Genomic DNA, 19,509 nt, shown 5'->3' with positions numbered 1-19,509 from the left:
GTTTTATTAATGGTGGGCGTCGTAAAGAGAATGTTTGATTTATTTTTTCGACGCGTGTGCTCGATGTTAGGATGATAGCCTTCAATCATGGGAATGTCGTGGGAGAAATATAAAATGGCGTCTGGAGTATCGCACAGAAGCTATAACTTGATCGCGAAACATCCTCAAATAGCGAGACTCGCAAGTATTAAGAATTAATGAATATTCAGAAATAAGGTCGGTTAAGTTTTTATTGGAAGCACGTCGATAATGCAATAGCCATCTTATGTGGGAAAAAAAATCCCGCGATGTCAATAAGCATAAAGCGCGCGAAAAATTGACGTATCAAGTTCGCTGTTTTGAAATATGATTCGCTTACCTCGTTCGAGCGTTCAAGTAACTTCACGCCTTCGATGCTTTTATAAAGATATTTTTATTATGTTGATTTTGTTTATCTGTTGTATAGACGAGAATATGAGGATCTTGTTACGGGAACAGGTATGTGGTCACAATTAAATTTTTTGCCCCACCTACAAGTAATAAGATAAAAATGTGTTTTTGTGTTATTGTGATGTGTTTAACACCTGTGAAACCGCTCTATAGTATGTACCTTACTTGTGCTATCTTCATTTTGATATGTTAATGTTCTTTTCAAATAAATAATGCTTTAGTACATTTTTTATGCGTGAGAAATCATTTTGTTGTAAGATAGAGGTTTAGCTACTCTTAACTCAATGGAGCTTGCAACATTACGTTGTATCAAATTTTGAATGCTCAAAATAAGTTCTATACGAACTTAAAGATCACTTTTTTGTACCTTAAATACACCAAACCTTTAAAGGTTAAACAAAAGAAACACACCTTTTCGACCATCAAACTGCTTACTGGACACTGGGCAATCAGAATAGAATTTCTGCCTGGTATTAAGTGCTGAAATCTTCCAAAAACCCAGTAAAGCTACCTCCAATCCTTAATTCGAAACCCAAAACCTCACTCTAATAGAAGAAGGACCGGTATGGTTTTTAGTCAGTGAGAGTCTGACACTCCCGCCACATTCAAGGCGGGAAAAGTAATTGGATGATTTTTTCCGCACAAAAAAAAAGAAAAAAAAAGTAGTCACATTTGCGACCAGCTCATACCAAAATGTCACAATTTCTACAAATAGTTGTAAATCACTGTTTACCTGCGTTTACACGTGGGTCAAGTTTGCAGGTGCAAAATAGAAACACTGCCCCTATCTATGATAATTTTTGGAAATTTAAATATACTGGTAGTGGTACCAGGTGTTTCTGTCATCCTAATTTAATAATATTAATGAGGTACAATGTTTCTACTAATTAGGATAATTAAAACCGTTAGATTAGATCTTAGGAGTTTGTTTACATGTACTATTGACTATAATTAATGGGTGCAGCCTTCTTATTCAATCTATTTCGTGTCTTATTTTTTTTGAACTTTGGACACACTATGATATTCTCCTAAGTCGTGATTGTGGGTGCGTTTACAAACATACAAGTTTACATGACACCCAGAGCAGAAACAATAATTTGTGGATCACAAAAAGAGTTGCGGGAATGGAACCCACTAAACGTTGTTCAGCCACCACACAAACCGTGCAGTCAAATAATACCTGAAAACTGTCCTATTCATTTTTATTTAGGTACTTATATTTGTCAAGCGACGACAGCAATCATAACTCCCTCGAACTACATAGTTTCTGGAGTAAAAAGTCAAAACCAGTCAAAACAAATCCTGTAGATTTAAAATTCTGTTTAGAGATGCTTATTCTTATTCTTATTATGAATCCAATAAGAAGTTAAAAAATTTCGATTGGAACTAGCCAGACTAATTAATCATTATGGTTTAATTTATTTATTTTGACTAGTAATAACATAAGTGTGAACTATGACATCATGCCTTATTAAACTACGCATTTTTATAAGAAAACAGAAGACCAGTATCCTTAGTATTAGTTTGCTTAACGTTGAACGAGAGCGTTTTCGGCGCTCTGATTGGTTGGTTCATTCGCTCCGGCCAATTAAAGCGCCTAACGCGCTCACGTTTCGTTTTCATTCAACGTAAAGCCGACTCGTACTAAGGATGCAGTACACAAAAATTATAGTTAACTAAAAACATAACCATCAATAAAAAAATCTAATCAGAATCTAGCGTTCACACAAACATACTACTTAAATACTAAAACTTAGTGTTATTCATGTATCCTTGGCGATGTTTGAAGCGGTATAGACCTGGTTTGATCGCCTGGTCGGCTAGTAGCCTACTCGGTCCCATCGGAAGTCGCGAAGGCCAATAAATAATATAGTACTATCACGTGGCGCTTAACAAATGGTCACTTCGTGCTTTGCCACCGGTTCACCTGACTTGGTAAATAGATTATGTGAAAATTAAGAGGGGATATTCTATTTTAGTGATGCTGCCTACCTTCGGTAATACGGGTATAAATGTAATGTTGCCACTTAAATTGTAGTAAGTATCTATCTCATGCTATCTGAATTATTGCATGGAATACGAATTTATATTTTAAGTAATAAGAAGTAATTTGCCCTGCAGTGGGAAGATCATGGCTGAAAAAATGAGGATAGTGGGTAACCACGAGTCTGTATTAAGTACATAAGTACACTTACTCTATATCCACATTTTACCTGCTATACTATATATAGGATAATATTAGGAGTGTACTATTTCTTCCAAAGTTACTTCTAGACTTTTTTAATAAATAAATACATATATGAATTCCATTTCTCTTTTACCCATCCAGATAGAACCTCCAACAATCACGATTGTAACCTCCTTAACGAACCTCTCACCTAATCTCATAAAAAAATATTTATTTATTTATTATCTATACTCATATCTGCCATTACAAGTTATATCTAATGCGATAGAGACACTACTTATATTAAAAAACAACTACAATACCAAATTACTTAGTATTCTTAGTAAAAAATCCTAATAACATATTATTACCTATGCTACCCATATAAAATACTACTTTAAAACACTATTAGTTAACTAAGGTTAACGTAACTTATATTGTTTTATACAAAACGCTATTACTTAACTTTAGTTTCTTTAAGTTAACTTCAGTATCGATTCTGTTTACCTTTTATTCCTTAATCTTTGGCAGGACCCCCGCGATTTGCCGGCAGCTGGTGTGTCTCTGCCGTTCAATAGTATCATTAATATCGTCCATACTAACATTAAATAGATTTCAAAATACATTCTCCATTCCTATAAGTATTTGCGGCAATTTCATATGCTGGAATGTTTCGCTTAACGGGTCCTATGGGTCCGATTGGATTGTCACAGTTATTTATATTTGGTAAATGAAATTATAGAAGGTGTCTTTGCTTTTTTCTCATCAGTGTCATTTTTCTAATAAGACATCTAAGCTAATTTAATACTAAACAAAGACTTATTATTTTTATTCCTTTTTATTTGGATAAGCCCGCCACAACCTCCCAAACCGCTGCAACTCCTGTAAAGTGGAACCTAGATGGAAATGGATCAACCATGAAAACTGCGGAACACTTAAGTCCGGCGCGTCTCAGGGACATAAATGACTGTATTGGAAATAAATCAGAAGATATTATTAGAGGAGACGAAAAGAAAATTATAGATTCCACTTCCCTCGGCGAATTTAATGCAGGAGACAGAATGACTTAAGCCTGAAAGCATAGAAGAGACTGCAGAACTGAGAGAATCCCAGTAGCCAAGCACCACGGAATTTAAAAAAATAAAATGGTATTAATATTAACGGACACACAATACCCACCTCTCAGTTTAATCCAACCAGCCGCACTCCCTTAAGAGTCCCCTAACCATTACAACCGCTCACCAATAACATTTTAAAGTCTATTTAGTACCGCTATCTTAACTGTTATGTCCAATATTAAGTTAAACTTAAACTTATTATATTTTAAACAAAAGATATTTGATATTTGAAACACATTGTAAAGGATTTTCTTTCTGTTTTTGTGTTAAATCTATCTGTTTCATTGATCTTGTAAATGAGGCTATGCGATGCATGCTTTATTAACTTTTAAGGTTTAATTCCTAAATGAAATAATAATGTAATTTTCCTTTTTTATTTTTCAAACAGCTTCGTCGAATGAAAGAACAACTTAATTAAAGACTTGGGTTTATTTATTTTCTTATTTTTAAAAACGTTGCCCCACATTAGGTTTCTCTTCTGTGTCGTGGGTGCGTTCACAAACATACAATTTAACATGCATATGACACCGAGACCCGAAACAACAATTTGTGGATCACTCAAAGAGTTGCTCCGTGCGGGAATCAAACCCGCTACATGTTGTCCGGTAGCCAGTTACCCAGCCACCGCGCCAACAGTGCAGTTAAACTTGTATTTATTAAAACCATCTTACATCACATGACTAATGGATCTCTATCAAAAATCAATTGTTCTGAATATTGAGTACCTTGTGCCATCACACCGGTGGTCTGGCCACCGGGTGCCAACACGTGCCTCACTTCACCCACTCCACAGCACTCCCGTGGAAATACTTCCGGAACAATATACACCAAGGGCCCTTAGCCCTAACTACCCTAAGTATTAAAACATACACATTTACAAAGGCACACTAACTTACCCCTTTTTTGAGGTACCAAAGAGGTTTCTGACTCGGTAAATCCTTCGCATTATAACCTTGGTATCATCATCATCATCATTCTATTTACCATCCACTGCTGGATATCAGCCTCTCCAGTAACACACCGCTGATCTCGATCGTAAGCCAGCATTATCTGACCTTCCGGAGCTGCGGACTACCTAGCGGGTTTACCGGGGCTCCGGCTCGAAAAGCAGGAGAAGGAACGGGGTGGTTTTTAGTCAGTAAGAGTCTGACACTCCCTCTCGCCTCGCCCAAGGTGGGGGAAGTCATTGGATGATTTCCCCCTCAAAAAAAAAAAAAAAGCATTATCTGACCTTCTTATCAAGTTAACTCGACTAGTTTCAAGCTACGCTAAATTAAGGATGACATATAGGTCTCCATAGGGAAGTGTCATAACAGGCGTTGCACCATGGGAGCTCTGGGGTTGGTCTACTAAGAGGGCCCGGTGCCTCCTTTAAGTACCTCCTGTAGGTGTAGATGGAAGCCACAGTGGAGATTTCAGTGAGATGAAAATCGCACTCTCCCTAGTCATTTCCCCAAAAAACTAGGCGTCTTTTGAAGGTTTCCCCCTGTGAACAAAAAAAAGGGCTGATATAAAATAACTACACAAAGATCACTTCCCAGTAAAAATCACCAACATTCTAGATTCTACTCCCACTATCTACGTACATTGGAGCTGCGGACTACCTAGCGGGTTTACCGGGGCTCCGGCTCGAAAAGCAGGAGAAGGAACGGGGTGGTTTTTAATCAGTAAGAGTCTGACACTCCCTCTCGCCTCGCCCAAGGCGGGAGAAGTCATAGGATGATTTTCGCCCCGCAAAAAAAAAACTCTACGTACATTTTTGCCACCCAAAACACCCTGGTGGTCTACCAGCACGTGCCTCAGTTTGCCCACTCGAGCCCACTTTAACTAACTTCCGCAACAATACATCGCTTAACACTGCACCAAGTATTTGATACACAGCTGCGCACGCGCTCTCAATGACGTCATTGTTTCGAGTGTCAAGTAGCTCCTGCGGTGGTCTGTTACTGTTACCTTATTGATAACCACTTCATCATTTCCCTGTTTGTAATTTTTTGTTAATTGTTGACGACGTATAATGCATTCATGCGAAATGAACTCTAAACACTCTGAATTAAATCTTAATGAGTGAAGCATTGCATACAATTACTCACAAGTCTTAAAAAGAGATGTTCAGGTCCCGTTGTGAGACTCTTCTTTTTGGGAAGGAGAAAATAAAAGAAATGAGAGCTAGAGCTACTTATTGTCATGTCCACTTTATTTTAGCATAGTTTACAAAAATTAGTCGTAAACATATAGGTTCGTTTTCGTAGAAATTGCTACGAGAATGCTACGTCGTAGCTCGTAGATAGTAGTTCAATAAGTGTAGATTTATATAATATAACACTGTCATGTAATACTTGGGACCGAAGTAATATGTAGTATTTAATTACATAATTATGTACCTATAAGATCGATCCCGTGTCATTTAACATAGGGAACATTTAAAGTTGGTCTATCCAACACATCTGTAGTATCAATAATTTTAAATTACAACAATGACATTTGTTGTAAATTGATTGTATCTTTATTAATTTGCTGGTTATGTCACTAATGCCATAAAATAGGGGACGCGTTTAGTCTAATTACTGTATTATAGGCTCACATCTGCCTACCCTTTCGAAGAAATAGAGTCGTAATATTTATGTTATTAATCTATTACACTTAGGTTTTGTTAATGTCAGTTTTTTCTTGGCCTAATACAAATGAATTCTACTGAACTATTCCAGTCATTGTTTCCTAATAAATATTTCATAGAAGTACATCAACCACTATTCTCAGTACAAGCAAATAGATATATACAGGCTGATTACATTACGAAACAACCCCAAAACTGCAGATGACAACACAGGAACAGGTTGATAAGTCAAAATAAAATTTCGCCGTTATGTCTTTGTAAATAAGCAAGGGCGGATCGCCGTTTGAAGTGGAGGGTACAAAGGGATGGGAGAAGGGGGGGACCGCAGATCGTATCAGCGTGTCCAAACTGCCACAGACAGATAACTGTGCGTGTGTGAGTTGAATTTTAATACACCCTGTGTTAGTTGTGGGCTAAATGCTTAATTGAAACTTATTTTATTCGCGGTTTGCTTTGTTTTATGTTGTATTTAATCTTAATTACTTTATAGATGTACATAAGCCTCTATAGCTACTGTTTAGGTAGGTATTTTAGTGTGGAAGAGCCATGCTTCGGCACGAATGGGCCGGGTCGACCGGAGTGATACCACGGCCTCACAGAAAACCGACGTGAAACAACGCTTGCGTTGTGTCAGTGAGGTTACCGGAGGCCCAATTACCCCCAATCTTCCCAATCCCCGAATCCTCAACAACCCTTAAATTCCTAACCCCAAAAGGCTGGCAACGCATTTGTAATGCCTCTGGTGTTTCAAGTGTCCATGAGCGGTGGCGATTGCTTACCATCAGGTGATCCGTCTGCTCGTTTACCGGCTTATACCATAAAAAAGGTACTTTAATAAATCTAAATAAATTACTTACTGAAAAATATGATACAAATTCTCCTTAAGACTTGGAGTAGCCAATCGTAATAGCTGCTGCGTACTTAGAAATGATGAATTTGTTTTTTATTGGGTAATTAATGAAACAAGTAAATTATTGGTCTGATATTGTCAAAGAGATTATCGCAGTTATCTCGACGTTTGTTTTGTTTGTGAGATAAATCGAAAATTCAAAATTATTTTTCCCAGTTCGAGATTCTCACTTACTTACTGATCGTGTACCTACTTCATACCATTGTATTGGATTCTTAAAGATTATTTTTATCCAGTTATTTTGTTTCCTTGTTGGTTTTCTTTTCTGGTTGGAACTTTTCACCTACTTAATGGAGGTATTGGGATAAGACATACTATTCTAATTAGAAATAAAACAAGTTCTGTTGTACTAAACAAATGTGATGTTTATTTTTACAAAATAAAATACTCAACCTATAGATAACATACAAAACAGCAAGCCAAACAGATATATAGCAAAAAAAAAATCACATGACACACGATGTTTTCGGATAAGATTGTTATCGCAACTAAAAGTAAATAATAGACAAAACATTTTCAAGTTTACCCTGAAAAATGTGCAGGGTCGGCATCGGGTCGATACTAGCGCCACCCCGCGCCCCGCAGGTGCGACGAGATAATCCAAGATGGCCGCCGAGATAGGACGTGACGTCACAGCGCAGCTCGCGTACCCCCCGCGCTCCTCAACCATCCCCGGCGCATCCTCGAAGCCTCTCGCCACCCTCCTTAGATCCTTTCAGAAATCCGTCGAGTACCGTTAGAAGGAAAATCAAGATTCGTCTTGAAATTTGTTCAAAATTTATTTTTGTGTTATCTTTTGACTAGAGAATACAATCCCGGGATCCCGAATCTCGGGATCCCGGGATCCCGGCCGTTTTCTTGTCCCGAAAATCCCGGGACTGTACTTGGCTAATCTCGGGATTTTTAGGATTGACATTAAAGGAAAAGTTACAGCTGGAAATTGATAAGAGTATGAATTCCCCAGATCCTAAAGTACAAATACAAAATGAATCAGGGTTGGCAAATAGTATTAGACGTGAAATGAGCCTGTTCGAAAATGGAGGAACTCGTGGATATCACTTAGAAATAGCAAATAAATATCTAATGTCTATTCCTCCAACCAGCGTAGAACCTGAGCGAGCGTTTTCAGCTGCTGCTTATATTGGCAATAAACTACGAAGCAGGCTTGGAAGTGAAACGTTGGATGCTTTGATATTCCTGCGATTGTATTTTCGAAATTCTAATTAGTTTTGTTGTGTTGTCTTTTAAATTTCTTGCAAAAGTATTTTGATTGTTTTGTCAATTTTCGTTTCGTACTGTATTGTGTTGTGATGTGATTTATATTGTGCAACGATATTAAAATCATTTTTTTTAAATAACTCAAGTTCTGTTTTCATTTGAGCCCAATTAGAAACCACAAAGTCTAATCCCGGGATAGCCCGGGATCCCGGGATTACACATTTAAAATCCCGTAATCCCGGGATTGAAAAACATGCTCGGGATTGTATTCTCTACTTTTGACATACTACTAAATATTGCTTAATGCTTAGTTATCAATACATGACATAATTTGCTAATTTTCAGTTTCGAAACTAAGACTTACCTCTGCCATTTGCAATAGCAAATATTATTACCAAAGAACTTAAATATTCCAACGAGACAATTAAGTCTTAAAATTTCGGCAATAATTACTAACATACTTACTTAATTAAAGTACGCGAATGACATAAAAAGTACATTTTGTTTGATTGCTTATACAAGATCTTACGAATTTACGAACTCACAAAAAACTTTCGCTTAATTTCACTTTCTTTAAAATTAACGTGACATTTTATAACGGAAATCGATCTTAACAGCGCAAACATATCAAATTAACGATGAAATTATGTAAATAAAAAGATATTTCGTTTAAATTAATTGGAATATCGATAAAAATATCGAATGAGAGCTTCCGAAATCGATTACTCAAAATTAAGTCATGTAATAAAATACGGCACGCGTGTTCATAAAAGAATAATTATTATTTTAATATCATTTTCATTAACCTATATTCGTTAATTAAATGCACATCCTTTTTTTACTTTTTGGAGTGCACTAATGTAGATATATTATCTCTAAAGATAACAATTACATAGTTTCGCATTAAGTATTTGCTCGTTTGTTTCTCCATTGATAAATGTTTTGTGTAGATATAGATGAAACCCTGACTAGTTCCAAGCTTAGAGCTAGCCTATACCAAAAACCTATTTTGGATAAAAAAGAAATATGCTTGAATCGAGCAAAAACAAAAATGCTTAATAAAAAGCCCTTGTACAGGAAATTATAATGGCGTACAGCCCAATACGTACTTCGCACGATTTTATATGAAGATTTTACATTTATTACTAACTACTTACTCGTGTTAAGTGTTCCACTGTTTTATTATTATCAAATGTTACAATAATTTAAAGTAACACCTTCCTGTATAGGTGAAAGGATTTAAAATAAATGTTTAAGAGGACCATATCGACTCCACATCCGTTGATGTAAAGTGAATTGGAAAATAAAATAAAAATTAAGCCATAAACACATTGCCGTTTCCTCAGAATCACACATTAAAGAAAGTTATGTTTTAATAACATAAAATATAAATATGAGAAATAATACAAAACGTTACTACTTATCAAAGCAATACTATAAAACGAATATATGTAGGTATGTCTCAGTGTGATAAACTCAAAAATTCCTACACCAATTATGATGCGACGTTCATGAACAGATACACGAATTAAAGAGATTAAAACAATAATGCATCACATCAAAATATACAAATTAATGAGTTCTTCATAGACCAAATAGAAATATATGACAACACATTTCCTTCAAATTGTAATTACAAAAATAAACCAAAATGCATTGATATTAAAATCAAAATAGCGTGAGCATGCAGACGGTACTTGGGGTGGGCAGGCGCTATGTGCTCTGAGCTATGTAAGGGGTTATCTCACCAGCCGTGGCTCTATCTAAATCTGTATTATCGCAACGCCGAATAATTATTACTTACAACATGTATAAACTGAACCAGTGTAAGTACTATTGTATATATTTATTGTATACGACTACATTAAGATGGAACGTCTTGGCTATTCAATTTTGATCTTTATCGCTAAAGTTTTTGATGTCATTTAAGTTTGATTGGTAATGGGTTTATTGTAATGTGCGTACTATTATAATTGGACTGCGACTTTGTTCGTCTAGAATGTTGTTAACAGATTTTCTTAAGTTTAAAAGTAGGCTAGTTGGTATGCCAGATACAACTGATCTCCTTGCCAAATGTCATTGAAACCCATATTTTAGCTTTGTAGCACTAGCATAATACACCGAATTAACAAATATTTAAACTACCGTTTTACAATAATTTTATATGTTAAATATAACTTTTTAGTAGAATCGATTTAGAATACCTAGATATTTATCTAAATTCATCAATCAAATCACTAACTTTATCAAAGTTATCATCGTTATAGATACATATAAGATTCAATTGAGTTCTTATGAAATCTTGTGCTCGAATCAAAGGATTCTGTGAAGAAGGGAAGGAGGATAGCACATTACTAAATACAAAATAGCTAAATCTAAACCATGCAAATAAATTCATCTCTTAAAATCGATCCAACACATAATTAGAACATCAATCCTTTAAACATACTTACCACCAAAAAAGCATACCTTATAAATAGCAAACCATACCTCCTTATAAACAGCTAGCCAGCCTATTTATAGAACCTCTCTTCAGCACATTATCCTCTGAAACCATTCACTACAAAGGCATTCTTTCAGGCACCTTCTGAACGCCCTTAAACCCGCACTTAGACTGAAAAAAAGTAGAATCACATAAAAGCATAATCCTTGTGAAACAATCCTGTTTCCCTCTTAACGAACAAAAGAGGGAGGAGGTACCAGGTCCTCAAAGTGCGAGGAGTTGAGGAGCCGTCTGCCTTATCGATGTCATCGGAGTACGTACTTTGTATCGATTAATTCCATTCGGTAATGAGTTTTAATCGATTAGTTTATGTTCTGTTGTGGTTAATGTGGAGCTGTTTATGTATGTGTTTGTGATAACGATATTATTGTGTCGAGTTATGTAGATAGGTATGTATTTTGTATTGTTAAGAATTGATTATTAACTTTATTACCTCAGTCGGGAAAAATACTTTTCGTTGTAGCTGTGAATTCTACAATCCTAAGCCTTATTAGGTATGTTATTTATTTGATCCTGAAAGAAAACTACATAATAGATGTTCTCTTGAAGCACATGCGGCAATCCTTCTAGTTTAAACCACATTATATTAAACGTATTGTAAAGCAAATGTTCTATATCAATGTCAAAGTCAAAATTATATATTTCAAATAGACCCGGAAGACAGAACATCAAAATTCGAATATATTTTAATAACCAAATCTATTTACCAACAAATAAATAGTTTATTAATACTAGACATTCAACTATTCCCATATACCTAGACAAAGAAAGCTAGGATATTCACGTATATAATAAAATTATGTCAATATAACAAGAAGTGTTCACAGATCACCAATACAAAATCAGCGCAGTAGGTATCTATCAGTAACTAGCTAAAGGCATACACACACGCGTCGTCTCGCGGCGGAAATGGCGTCTAACCGGATATTGTATCGCGCCTTCATCTCCGGCGCGCTTCCGGTTCCGCTCCCACCTCCCAACGGCTCGTGCGTCGCCTAATTACTGCCACGTCGGTATATGTGTACTGTGTATGTGTATTAAGGAAAGTTGTGTATTATTTATACATAGGTGTGTATTGGGTATCTATCCAAGTATGGCTCGGTATATCATGTTGGTGCTTAATCAATATTAAGTTATTAACCTAGTAGTAGTTTTATTAAGTAGTTCGAACAAAGAATTTGTCATTATACTTTTTATAAATGGGATCCCCATTACATGAAACTTGTAAACTATTTTTTTACAAAAACCATTGCCACACGTAGTATGATTTTCTCCTGTACCGACGATGCGTTTACAAACATACACATCACACCCAGACCAGCGGTGGCTGGGCAACTGACTGTCGTGCAACGGGCAGCGGGTTGGATTCCCACACGGAGCAAATCTTTATCCACAAATAATTGTCTCGGGTCTGGGTATGATATGTATGTGAACTTGTATGTTTGTAAACACACTCACGACACAGGAGAAAATCCTAGTATCCCCATACGTATTTTCTCAACGTAAAAATACGCACGTAAATGAAATACAATCGTTTCTTCTCCAAACCGAAACAATTATTCTTTGATTCGATTGAGCATTCTGTCTTACTACTCCAACATTAAACTGCAACCATATGACTATAACATAACGAAACTCAATTAAAAATACCCCAAACATGTGCCTATTGCCCAACAGTGTGAACAAGCCACAACAAGCCAAACAAATGTCCTACTATAAACGACCCTAGGACCCTTTCATACAACAACTGCATCTTTATTACCTAGGTGTTAGAATTGATTTTCGCTTAACGCAGTGATCGTATAGGGTCAGAGCACACAGTGTGGACGTCTGGAATACGTGTCTACATTGACTATTTAGTGGTTAATGTTCATATGTCAGCATGTTTATATTACAATGGAAAGAAAGACATACTGTTTTGTTTTTAATTTGACTGTGTAATGGTTTAACACATAGTATACCGGGAGCGCAGATTTATCCGAGACACAATGTGTTTTATATTGTGTCTCATATACTGGCATACAAGAGGTTAAGCAAAATGCAACTTGTCTAAAATTTCGTAGCAAAATATGTAACTAAGTTGCAACGAAACTTTCAATCTTATGTTAAGAGATTCAAGAGCTAACTTAACTGATAATTATATACTTTTTTTTTTAAGTTTACTTTATAAGAACGAATGCAGAAAGAATTATACAATATTCTCCTCTTTGAAAATAATTCGTGGGAATAATCGTGGTTTAATAATCTGTGTCCACATATCTATGTACCTAGATATATTTCAAACACCAAATCCAGACCGCATATCCAAAGATTTTTAAATCTCTTTCCTTTTTAGAAGTCTCACCATCCACATCACCTCATCACCAGCCCCTTGAAGACTTTGCAACTGGCTACGATACCTTGCACTCTACCTTAGGAATAGTTTGATGTATCGAAGTCACCTATTACTACAATACTTATATTAAAATTTTCCGTAATGCCACTGAGTCTCTATCTATACAACCATATCCACTGTAATAGTGTTCAAAGTGAGCATTAAAAAATACCCTTTAAACACAAAAAAACCCTTAACCAATCGCAGATCTGAATGGCTCCTTCAAAAACAAAAATGAACACACATTATCTACAAATCAGTTTGTCCGTCATCGTGCCCTATCTGTCAGAACTCAGGTCGTAAGTTCAGCTTCCCTTTTGGTCAGGAAGAGGGAATTAACGCGGTGTGCGTAGGCGCCGCGGCGCGTGCGTCGCCTTTGTGTGACACGCGCGACACTTCCCCTAGCTGTCAGATGTCAGTTGTACTTGGTTGTTAGATTGCAATTGTTCATTTACTGACACTTAAAAGATGGTTTGAAAATTTTTTTTTGTTTGTGTGTGTATTTTTTTACGTGTTCGGTAGTGTTGATGGTTAACGGTCATTCCTATATCAGTTTACTTAGTACCTAATTAATTTTATCTAATCCGTATTAAATATACATTTACCTATAATAGGGATGATGAAATGTATGATAATTAAAAAAATATTCAGTCTGTCAGTTATGTAATGAAAAAATATTAGACACGTTTTTTATTTTGTCATATAAAATAACAATATATTCACATAAAATTAATCAAAGTTTAGGAGTGGAAGCAAATACGTAATTCCTACGTGTCTAATCTACAAGACGGACCTTAAAATAAAAATTAGTCATCTACACAATTCTATCTAATCATCATTAAATGTACATTTAGCGATAATTATAAAATAAAATTTCGACCATCATAAACTACCCAAATATATGCTTCTATATCTCCACATCAATTTAATACCGAAAATAGTGACAATAAATCAAGCAACGTACAACTTTTATTAATTAGGTACCTACATTTAATTTTATAAATAGACAAAGACATGTCACTTGATTTCAAACCGCTTAGACATAACTCTTGTCTAAGACAGATGTTCAGTTAATTTCTTTTTAAAAGACTATGAGTCGCATCAACATTAACTCATAATTAAATGCAGATGCATTAGACCTATTTAAGTACTCGGTAGTTTATGAAATACTAGCATTATAATAAAGAATTTAGGAGATTTTTGTAGGAATATCAGTCAAAAATGTACCTGTCCTATTTATAATAAATACCGTGAGACACATACTATATTAATAAAAAAAATAACGGTTTACGAGAGTAGCTCTACTAGTTTCGAGTCACACAAGGAATGAACGTTTTCAATAGTGAATGCTTTTTTATTTGTTACCTATATGTAATTTATAAAAACAAATATTCTTTTTTTCAAAAGCGGTATCCTCAAATTAAAACATGAGTTTACAATAATAAATACTGACCATTTAAACAAAAATACTAACATTCTAATAACTCAGTACTTTACCAGCCAGGGAATAGAATCGAGAACAGTGTTAAATCTCAGTTACAGTTACCACAAGTAGTTATATTGTCGGGTACCCCACTACGAGTGTGATTTACCGCCGTCTCCCGTTTCACCCCTTGTGACTCGCAGTAGATATATCTACGCTAGATAGATATCTATATCTACTAATATTGTATAGAGATAATGCTCACATCTTTGATAAGAAGAGTAATTTAATTGAGTAACTTTGAAATTACAAATCAGATTTTTATCCCTGAAGGGGTAGGCAGAGGTGCAATGGCAAACATTTTTTTTGCACATTTTAAACATTTCTTAGTCTTCTACAAATAATTCAAGACCAAAATTTGTCCAGCCGTCATCGAGTTATAGCGAGACTAAAGAACAGCAATTAATTTTTTTTAATGTAATTAATTTAATTTCATGTATGTATGTATATTTCACAACATTTACAGAAACCTAAAAATTATCATTGAAGTACCTATGTTTTAAACTAGATTATTCAATTTCGGTTTGACGTTTCCATATTTAAATGAAGTTATACAATAGCAAGAAAAAAAAATTGCACAACACAACCAATAAAAAAAATATAAACCGACTGTTAATGGCCAGTCTCCCACCGCGTTAATTACGCTAACATTCCTTCCACTCGTTCGATTCCGTTCATTCATTCATTCACAATTACATCTGTTAACTAAACTATCGGCGTCACCCTCGTACTCTGGGGTTCATTTAACCCCTCGAATATAAAGAGAACAATAACATTGACTGGTTCGCTCCAGCAACTGATTGCGCAGTATCAAATCAAAGGCGTTGCTATTTTAATTTCTTTTAGGGAATGTTTGTTATTGTTTGTGTCAATCAACTTCAATATCGAAATAATTCAATTACACAGATACCAGTCGTTTTTATTAAATGAATAAAGCGATAATATAATTCCCTGGCTTCGTCTACTTTACACACTTATAATAATGTTTTGAAGTTTTAATACAAATCCTGCTGATCCCTTAATCGTCCTAGCAGACAATGAGGATTTCATAAATCAATCAAAGTTTCAAACAAAGATCATAACTCCAACGCAACGACTCTTCTGGAAAACTTAAATTACTCTTTTTTCCGCAATGCGAGTGCGAATAATCTTCTTGACGGGCTGAGAAATTGATGGCGTCGAAAAAACGCCAAGTCAAAATCCGACAAACTTTTTACGTCAGCCGAGTTTCACTTAGAGAAGTTTCTACATCCATTTAGAAGTTACTCCTATACGACAAGCTGACAAATTTTAATGAACCCAAGAGGGCTGCTAATGTCTGCGAGTCGCGTAATGGGAAAACTTTGACGTGTTCCCCCGCCGCCGCCGCGCAGCCGACGCTCCACATTTTTACTTCACATATTCTATTGTTTTCAAGACATATTTACCAAAGTCATGACAAAACAACGATTCTAAGTTCGCCAACTCACATTACGAACAGAGAATTGTTTGATTACTTTATCCGCTAATTTCGCCCACGAAATGTGTACGTATGGGAAATAAAATGTAACACTATACCCCTGGGCGCGCTGTAATAAAAAGCGCAATCATTTTGACGTGTGCCATTTGAACTGTTTCAGTGAACTCCGCCTAGTATAAATTACATTATAAATTTTAACCTAAACGTTCAGTGACCAACGAAAAAATGTATTAGGGGTGACATGATTGTGATTTAAACGGCTAACCCCCGCTTAAGGGCGGTCTCGCGTCATCCATCATACGCTTTACATATGTTTGAATAAAGCTCGTGGGAAAAGGATTTCCTCTCAGAAGTCAATGCCACATTTGCTACAATAGGGTGACCAAACGAGCCATTACATGTAATCTTAGATTTTGCTACTGATCTAAATTATTCTTTTTTTTTTTTTGTATTCTATTGCATCACTCGTAAGTTTACTCGTAACTTACTCTTACTCTTAACAAGCCTTTGATTTTAATAGATTTTCTTATTTTTCAGGAACTGCGGGTTGCGCTAGAACGGTTGGACTGTTACTACCACCAAAAATAATTCAAATTGCACAAAAAGAGCCAATAATTTTCATTGGATAACCGATCACTTAATTTTTTGCATACCAAGCCTGAAACATAATCTGATATTGGTACAAGAAATTATGTTTTCACACATCTCCTAGCACGTTATTCCCACCGATTAACCAAACGCATGGCATCCCTACCCTACAAATAGCGGATTAGGGCAGTTTGGCAAACAAGGCGTCACCGGCGCGTGCGACGGTTATAACTAATGCTGTATTAATGTCTATTAGCCAGCCGCCATTGTTCTGCACCTAGCCTTAGCTATTTGTTTGGATTTGTGCTAGTAATCCGACAGTGAGGACTAAGCCGATAAATTTCACACGAGAGGCGTTAATAGAAGTCAAGTAGGTAGTACGTTTGTTGTGATTTCAACAGATTAGGGCTTTGTGAAGTTATGTCGTGCATTCTTAGGCTATTAATTGTAGCCACAAAAGATTAAAGGAAGTTGATTTCTTTGATATAATTAATAAGAATATTTAAAGGGGTGTCAGTAATTAGTTTCGGTAACGTCACACGTCAGCAATATCATACAAAACTTCAAAATGTAGGTACATATCATAGAAATTTATTTTTCAGATATATTATTTTAATAAAGTATTGATTTTAACTAGGTTGAAAACTATCCTATGGTTTTACCTCCTACTAAATAGCTCAACAGAAAAAACTTGAACTAAAATGACTTGACTGTGACTTAATATACGTAAAGTAGTAACTTCAATAACGGATTTCCCAGAAACTTCACTAGTTCCTACTTCCTAGTCGACTTCTCCATAGCTACTTAATATAAACTCCAACTTTACAAGGCCAATGCCGCAGATCGATTTCTTCCTTCGTAAAATCGTGATAGTTACGATAAAACTGTTAAGCAAGAGGGTGAAGTCTTATCGCAGGAGGCACGTGTCATCAGCTCGGCCAACCCTAGCATTGTGACGTCACAGGGCATTCAGGTCACCAGTATTGTGAACTTGTCGGCTGAATGGGACCGCGGGTGTTCTTAAGGTGGTGTTAAAGTATGTAGCTAGAGGTGGTACCAATGAAATTCAGACTATAATATTAAAAGCATAAGATTGTTTTTTAGGAATTAGGTAATCATTTAGTCATCTAGCCTTCATGTCATATGCATCGTATTGGAGTACCGTATAGGCCAAAAACCGCATAATGGTTTACAGTATACAATAACACTTTATTTCGTATCTCATTACATCAGTCCTCCCACAAAGCGTTCTCATTACCGGCGTTTCACTTTACACTTCCTGCTCATTCGTGTGCAATCTGTAGTGTGCAAATCCGTTAATCTTATTTGGTGGGTAGTCAGAACGCACGTGGCGCCACGTGGCACGAAATCGAACTAATCTCTAGACCGTACGCGTCGGCGGGCAACGCGCGTGCGTCGTCCCGATAACGCCAAGAAACGCCATTCATTCCCGCTCTTTTGTAGTGAACAATCACTTATTTATTTATGATATTTGCTACTAGTCAACCTGCCACCCTCGTGACTTAATGTGTACTTAACTCGGCTAAAGCTCCGCGTCGTCAGATAGGGTGTCTTGTAGGGGTGCTAAACTTGTCGTTTATGTATAAAAAGACTTATAACCAAGGTATGGTAAATAATAGTTATTTTTACATAACTTAACAATAAAGTTTTCTTATTTATTATATTTTTTAAAGTGGTCCAACATTGAAGACCCGACTGCTGGAGAACTATGAACTAATGGTGTCCTTAACAGTACTAGTCTCTAAGGGTCTATCCTCCTAGTGGTTTACCATCGTTACCTGTATGCAAGAATAATTAAATTTTTGCATAAAAAATATAAGTACTGATCGAGGATCAATGCAGATTTCAAAACGCAATTATTCTCAAAATGCACACAATTATTAATTTCTCTTCAGAGATCAAACATCCTGATGTATCTCTAAAGCCCTAATCATCGATAGTTTATTTTCATTATATTCGTCTACACCAATGAATGGGCATCGGGCAATATCCCCTTTTTTGGTAAGCTAACTGATGAGTCTGCCCAAGACCAACTCAAGACACCTACTTAGTGAAAGATTATGATTTATGACAATTAAGCAAACACCCTCATAAGGAACTTTTCATTATTAACATTAGGTACGGTACTATAATCAATCATAATTTGTATAATTAAATGAGATATTAAAAACCAATGCATAGGTAATAACAAATATTTCATAGAAAACTGCATTTGCATTGAACAAATCGATAATAGTGTAAATGGGAATATTTAAATAGTTTTGAAAAAAAAAATTAAGGTGACAATCGTTGGTGGTGATAATCAAAACGATAAAGATTTAAATATCATTAAAAAAGACCGTTAACACACTGACAAGGAAGTTGTCAAAATGACAGCTGTCAAACCCACAATAGTGATACCAGCTTTCTTTGTATATCACTATAGTGATGCGCTATCGCGTATTACACACACACACGATTAATCGAGTAGCGGCCATAACGTGTTTACGAGCAATTTTTAAGTCTTTTAATCAGATAATATTTTATTTCACTTTATAATATGATAAAATAAATTTTATTAATTTTGGAAATACTTGTTTTAGAAGCATTTATCTGATTATATTATTACTATAAAAATCGATA

Source organism: Spodoptera frugiperda, chromosome 20 (assembly GCF_023101765.2).
Source record: "Spodoptera frugiperda isolate SF20-4 chromosome 20, AGI-APGP_CSIRO_Sfru_2.0, whole genome shotgun sequence".
NCBI classification, from domain to species: domain Eukaryota; kingdom Metazoa; phylum Arthropoda; class Insecta; order Lepidoptera; family Noctuidae; genus Spodoptera; species Spodoptera frugiperda.
This window is presented reverse-complemented; position numbering follows the sequence as displayed.